Here is a 7,372-nt window from a genome sequence, read left to right on the forward strand (position 1 = left end):
CACCATTAATAAATCAAATCAATAATCGAAAACTAAAATAAGAATACGATTCTAATTTCCCACCAACGATACTTATAAAGCTTCTTGATCCCACAAAGGACTTTAAAACAACAGATGTAAGAGATTTCACCTAATTAGGTTACTCTCCTATCCAGAATAGTATCACAAGTACTACTAGTCTGTTATCACTCTGACTATAAAATGAAGTGCAAGTGTCAGGATGATTTTGTATGACGAACAAACTTCAGTATTTATAGAACAAGGTAAATTGGACACCAATGAATTTCGATAACCGAAAATATAAAAAGATATGCAATAAACACCAGCTTATGATATCCTACTAATATACTGAAATCTCTCATGGATGACAACTCAATATTAGCTAGCGCACAAGTATACTTACTAATATATCTTCCAAAGATGTGTTTTACTTACTGGGAAATTAAAACATATAAATTCGAAAACCTTAAGAGCATCTCCAACAGAGGGTGAAAATTTTATTTTGTTATGACACATAGGATTGTAGACGCTCATTTAAAGTAAATTCATCTCCAACAATAGGTCCTACAAAATAGGAAGGGTGTCAATATAAATATGAAGGTATTAGAGAAATATTTGAGTAAGAATAAGAGAGAGAGAAAAGAGAGAGAATAACTTTTCATTAACCAGAGAAGGGAACCACATTACATAGGTGAGTATTCTATTTATACAAGAGTAAAGGGAAAACGCTAGTATACTAATGGACCGCACATCCATGGGCCATAGGCCCTATAACACTCCCCCTTGTGCGGTTCAAAAGCAAAGGGAACCACATTACATAGGTAAGTATTCTATTTATACAAGAGTAAAGGGAAAACGCTAGTATACTAATGGACCGCACATCCATGGGCCATAGGCCCTATAACACTCCCCCTTGTGCGGTTCAAAAGCGGAACTTTAAATGTGTTGCCTCATTAAAACCTTGACAAGGAAAAACCCAATGGGACAAAACCTTGACGAAGGGAAAAGAGTACAACGTGTTGAGTCATAGTAAAGTTGCTTCATAATGCTGGCCACTTCTCTTCAGAAAATCCTAAAATATAAAAACCCTGTGGGAAAAAGATAATCTCAATCGGGGAGTCATAATCATGGTGTTGTTGTTCTCTCATTAAAAACCTTTCCGATTAACAAAACCCTTTGGGACAAAATAAACTCGTGAAGGGAAAAAGAGTTCAACACTCCCCCTGATGTCGACATCATATCATTAGATACTCCCCCTGGTGTCACCATCTCCCCCTGATTGCAATCAAGGGAGTTCGGACAATTTTCTTAGTGCGATACCTTTGACGTGCTTTTCAAAAGTCGATTTAGGCAATGACTTAGTAAATAGGTCTGCTGCATTCTCATCAGATTTTATTTGACTGACTTGAATTTTCAGAAGAGACTGTTGTTGCTGATTGTAAAAGAACTTTGGTGATATATGTTTCGTATTATCACCCTTAATGTACCCTTGCTTCATATGTTCGATGCAAGATGCATTATCCTCATAAATGAAAGTTGGATCATCAGTGGTAGAACTCATACCACAGGTCCCTCGAATGTGTGTAATGATAGACCATAACCATACACACTTACGAACTGCCTCGTGTAAGGCAATGATCTCAGAGTGGTTCGTGGAGGTAGCCACAAGAGTCTGCTTGGTCGATCTCCAAGATATCACTGTGTTTCCAATGGTGAAAACATAACAAGTTTGTGACCGACCTTTATGTGGTTCAGAGAGGTACCCCGCATCAGCAAAACCAACCAAAACATTATTTTGGGTTTCAGTGTAGGGGGTTGCATTTCCACTTGCGGTCTTTCTTACTTCTTCATAGGGATAGAATAAACCCATGTCAATGGTTCCTTTCAGGTATCTGAAAACATTCTTTATACCATTCCAATGACGCTGCGTTGGCGCGGAGCTATATCTAGCTAACAATTTCAGTGAGAATGATATATCAGGTTGAGTACATTGCGCTAAGTATATTAATGCGCCTGTTGCACTTAGGTAGGGAATTTCATCTCCCAATACCTCTTCGCCATCTTCCTTTGGACGAAATGGATTCTTTTGTACATCTAAACTTCGACCAATCATGGGAGTGCTAGAAGGATGCACCTTGTCCATATTGAATTGCCTGAGTATCTTATGCACATATGCAGATTAGTGGATTAGTATTCCACAGGCTCGTTGTTCTAACTCAAGTCCTAGACAAAACCGAGTTTTCCCAAGATCTTTCATCTCAAATTCAGATTTCAGGTAGCTTCCGGTTTCTCTTATTTCATCAAGAGTACCTGTTAAGTTCATATCATCAACATAAAAAACTACAATTGCGAATCCGGAACTCGTTTTCTTTATAAATACGCAGGGGCATAACTCATTGTTTGTATATCCCTTCCCAATCGAATAGTCACTTAGACGGGTATACCACATCCGCCAGGATTGCTTTAATCCTTTAAGTGAGCATTTCAACTTAATCGAAAACGCACTCCGTGGTTTAGAGTTACTTGATTCGGGCAATGGAAGGCCATCATGCACCTTCATGTATATCTCTGAATCTAGATCCCCATAGAGATATGTTGTAACCACATCCATAAGCTTCATTTCAAGTCCTTCTGATACTACCAAGCTAACTAAGTAGCGGAACGTTATGACGTCCATTACGAGAGAGTATGTTTCCTCATAATCAATTCCAGGGCGTTGTGAGAAACCTTGCGCCACAAGGCGAGCCTTATACCTCAATACTTCATTCTTCTCATTACGCTTTCTGACAAATACCCATTTATGTCCTACGGGCTTTACACCTAGTGGGGTTAGCTCTACCGTACCAAATACCCGTCTCTTTGCCAGTGAATTTAATTCTTCCTGGATTGCAACTTCCCATTTAGGCCAGTCTGCTCTTTTTTGACATTCTGCAATAGAGCGTGGTTCGATGTCATCGTGCTCAATGATCTCTTGAGCCACAGTGTATGCAAATGCATCATCAATCTGTGTGGAGGATCTTTCCATCAACACGTATGCGCTCTCATAATCCATAAAGATTTCTTTATTCTATGGAATCCTTTCAAACATCGGAGCGTCCTCCAGTATTGATTCATGGACATAACTATAATCAGAGACAATTTCATGAGAGGGATTATATGTATTGATGATAAATGGATCGGGTTGTGCCTTACTCACTCTTTTCTTCCTTGTGTGAGTATCCATCGAACCGGGTGGTCTTCCCCTTTTCCTTTGGGGGGCCACGGCCTCAGCTACACTTCCACCAAGTGTAGGTTTGACACCTCTATATAGGGTGCCTTTTCCCGTATTAGGGATTTCTAACCTTGCAGGCACGTTTGCAGCTGGTATGTATGATCTCGTCACTTTAGCAATATTAGTGAATGCATCAGGCATTGAGTTTGCCACATTCTGAAGATTAATAATTCTTTTCACTTCACTTTCACATTGTGAGGTGCGGGGATCAAGATGAGATAAAGTGCGGACACACCACGACAATTCCTGTCGTTCCCTTAGTAAATCCTTTTCCATACCTCCCCCTAACGACGGGAAGGTTGTCTCATCAAAGTGACAATCCGCAAATCTAGCGGTAAAGAGATTGCCTATCAAAGGCTCCAAATAGCGGATAATTGTTAGGATTCATATCCAACATAAATACTTAATCGTCTTTGGGGACCCATCTTAGTACGCTGTGGGGGCGTAATAGGCACGTATACAGCACAACCAAAAATGCATAAATGTGAAATATCAGGCTCATATCCAGTTACCAACTAGTACGCAGAAAATTGTTGGATAATAGTGGGTCTAAAGCGAATAAGTAATGTTGCATGCAATATGGCATACCCCCAAGCAGTAATGGGCAGGTTGGAACGCATAACCAATGCCCTAGCTATCATCTGTAAACTTTTGATGGTAGCTTCTGCGAGGCCATTTTGAGTGTGTTTATGGGGTACGGGGTGCTCTACGTCAATTCCGATTGACATACAGAAATCATCAAATCCTTTAGATGTAAATTCTCCAGCATTATCAAGTCTGATAGACTTGATTGGGTAATCAGGGTGGTGATCCCTCAAACGTATAACTTGTGCTAGGAGCTTTGGGAAGGCACCATTTCTTGTGGACAATAATGCGACGTATGACCAACGGGTCGAAGCATCTACCAGAACCATAAAATACCTGAATGGTTCGAATTCTGGATGTATAGGTCCACAAATATCACCTAGTATTCTTTGTAAAAATGGAATGTTTTGTTTTGTATCTTTAACATAGGATGATCTCGCTCCTGTCTTTGCTAAAGAACAAGCTTTGCAAAATGATTAGTGTGCTTTTGACAAAGTCCACGAAGTAGAATGAGAGAGGTTGCACATCAGTTGCTTTAGATGACAGTGGTTGGTAGACGTTGTTACTTTGCATTGTAACTGTCTTTTGTCCCATTTTACTTTTCGCTCGAAAGAAAGGATATCCGCGTGAGTTCTTTAAAACACGGATCATCATATCACGACCTGTTTGCCCCAAGCGGTCGTGCCAAAGCTTGTATAAGTCACTGTTCAACAGTTCATCGTTGGTAACAACATGTGATTCGATAATCCGAATAGTAGTAGTGTACAAACCACTAGAGTGACTCATTAACTTCTCTAAAATGCGTTTTCTTCCACATGTATTAGAGATAATATTTATATATTCAATTCTATTTTCACAGTGAGTTTCCAAATGATAACTGTTAGAGCATTGCTCAGTCGAACTCGCATGCGTTGCTATCTCAAGCATGTTTGTCAAGTTTAGTTTTCAAAACTATATGTATTGATTTCTAGACTACTTATATCTAAGTCTCGGTTTAGGACAGTTTAATGTAGTTGAGCTCCAGACTCCATGGCGATCATCTTACGAAGACGGAGAACTACTCAACGAATCAGTGGAACTTCATCCGACTAAAAGGTATGTGGAGACTTGAACTTATCTATCACTCAAAAGTCTACTTTATCTCCTACTCTTGAGACAAAGTCGTATAAGTATGATAGTTTTCATACATACACATTTACTATTTCGAGCCGAGTTTACTCGCCTATCTTTTTCTCGAAATATGTGTTGGTAAGCTTTCGCTTTAACCACTTTTCATCTTAACCCGTGACGAAAGTCATGATGATGTTTCAATCTTGAAAATAGCTTTGACGACGATAGTTGTGAATAACGACTGTTATAACATTATAGAAGAATGTTTCAATGATTGAAATGTAGAGTTAAGATTACGTAACCAACTATGGATATATGCATATATAGTGTGTTAGCACATTAGTATATAAATCCATGTGACGGAAACCAAGTATGTGCATATGTGTGCATACGGTATTGGTGAAGGAGACAGGTTGGGTACGCGTACCAGCGGAAGTTTTTCGAACCGAAAATTTTTGCTGAGTTTGTAAGTTTGCAAACTGGTAAACTAGTCACCTTAGGTACACATACCCGTACGCGTACCCACAAAAGTTTTCGACCGAAAATTTCTGCTGAGTTTCTAAACTCAAATCCGGTAGCTATGGTACAGTACCCGTACACCTACCCAAGCTGGTTATATTTATCAAATTGGAAGTTCATGAACTTAAACAATAAATCAATAAGGAACGCAATCTTTGCAAATCGTGGCTATATTTTTCATGAATTGATTCAAGTGAATCAAACCGATTTTGTTTCAATTGTGTCTATTCATAAAGACCTAAGCAATTGAACAACTCTTCAACTAGTTCTTATGAGTCATTTGAACTAGTTATGTGAATATGGTTAATATGGAAGTACTCATATGGCTAACCATTGGTTAACTATTTGTGAACCAACTAAGTGTACACGTTTAGGTACGGTTACTCAAACATAAATGAAATACATTTCATTTGTGTGTGACAAGCTAAGTTTCGATCTAACGGTTGAAAGATATTAGCTTGGTTAAATCAGGTTTTTCATCTAATGGTGAATACTGAATGCTTTGTTACCAAGGTAACTTGGATTGCAAACCCTGATTTGAAAACTATATAAAGGAGACATCTAGCAACTGAAAAAACTAATCCCCACACCTCCTGTGTGATACTAGTTGGTTTTGCTAGAGTCGATTCTCCTTTAACCTTAGGTTTCTTCTCGAGACCCTATAGGTTAACGAATGAAAGACTTCATTGGGATTGTGAAGCCAGACGAAACTACTTCTCTTGTAGTTGAGCGATCTGATCTTGCCATTTTCTATCGTACGAGTTCAATTGAATAATTGACTTGAGATTATATCTCCGATAGGGCATGATAAAAAGAAATCACAAACATCCTCGTCTCATCGTTTTTGATTCCACAATATCTAGTTTCGTTACCATATGATTTAGATTATTGTGAGGTGATTGATAATACAAGGTTGTTCTTCAGGAATATAAGTCTGAGTTATCAATTAGTTCCTGTTCACCTTGATTTATCAAAAGACGGAACAAAAACTCATTGGTTTATCTGTGGGAGACAGATTTATCTATTATCATATATTTTTCTGTGTGATACAAATTTGTTTATTAAAGTCTTTGACTTTGGGTTGTATCAACTCTTGGTTGTGGGTGAGATCAACTAAGGGAATCAAGTGCGTAGTTTCCTGCTGGGATCAGAGACGCAAGGAGCGCAACTGTACCTTGAATCGGTGTGATATTGATTAGGGTTCAACTACAGTCCAGACCGAAGTTAGTTTGTAGTAGGCTAGTGTCTGTAGCGGCTTAATACAGTGTGGTGTTCAATCTGGACTAGGTCCCGGGGTTTTTCCGCATTTGCGGTTTCCTCGTTAAAAAATTTCTGGTGTCTGTGTTATTTCTATTCCACATTATATTTTGTTATATAATTGAAATATCACAGGTTGTGCGTTAAGATCAATCAATTAGTATATCCAACCTTTGGTTGTTGATTTAAATTGATTGGCACTTGGATATTGGTCTTTGGTGTAGATGGTGGATTTTCAACAAAAGGCAAAACCGTAAAATCATGAGGTATGTTTTTGACACGGCTTTCAGGCATGCAACGATTCATATTTTACGAATCCATGATGAATATGTTTTCGAAAAGCCTCCACTAGCTGAGCGTTCGATCCCCGGCATTTCATCATGGCCTCTATGTAGAACAATGTAATTGGGCGGTTCTCCGTAAGATTGAGAGCTTAACGCCTTCAGGATGTCGGTGACACTCACTGTTCCCTGACACATAGAGGAATTCACCTCTACCTAGAAGAATGATTGGGCGGTTTCGTAAGATTGAGAGAAATAACGCCTTCAGGAGGCCGGTGACACTCACTGTTCCCTGACTATGTAGAGTGTCCGTGTATAGACTCTGGCGGTTCTCCATACATGAAATGTT

This window comes from Papaver somniferum, chromosome 1 (genome assembly GCF_003573695.1).
Source record: "Papaver somniferum cultivar HN1 chromosome 1, ASM357369v1, whole genome shotgun sequence".
In the NCBI taxonomy this organism is placed as follows: Eukaryota; Viridiplantae; Streptophyta; class Magnoliopsida; order Ranunculales; family Papaveraceae; genus Papaver; species Papaver somniferum.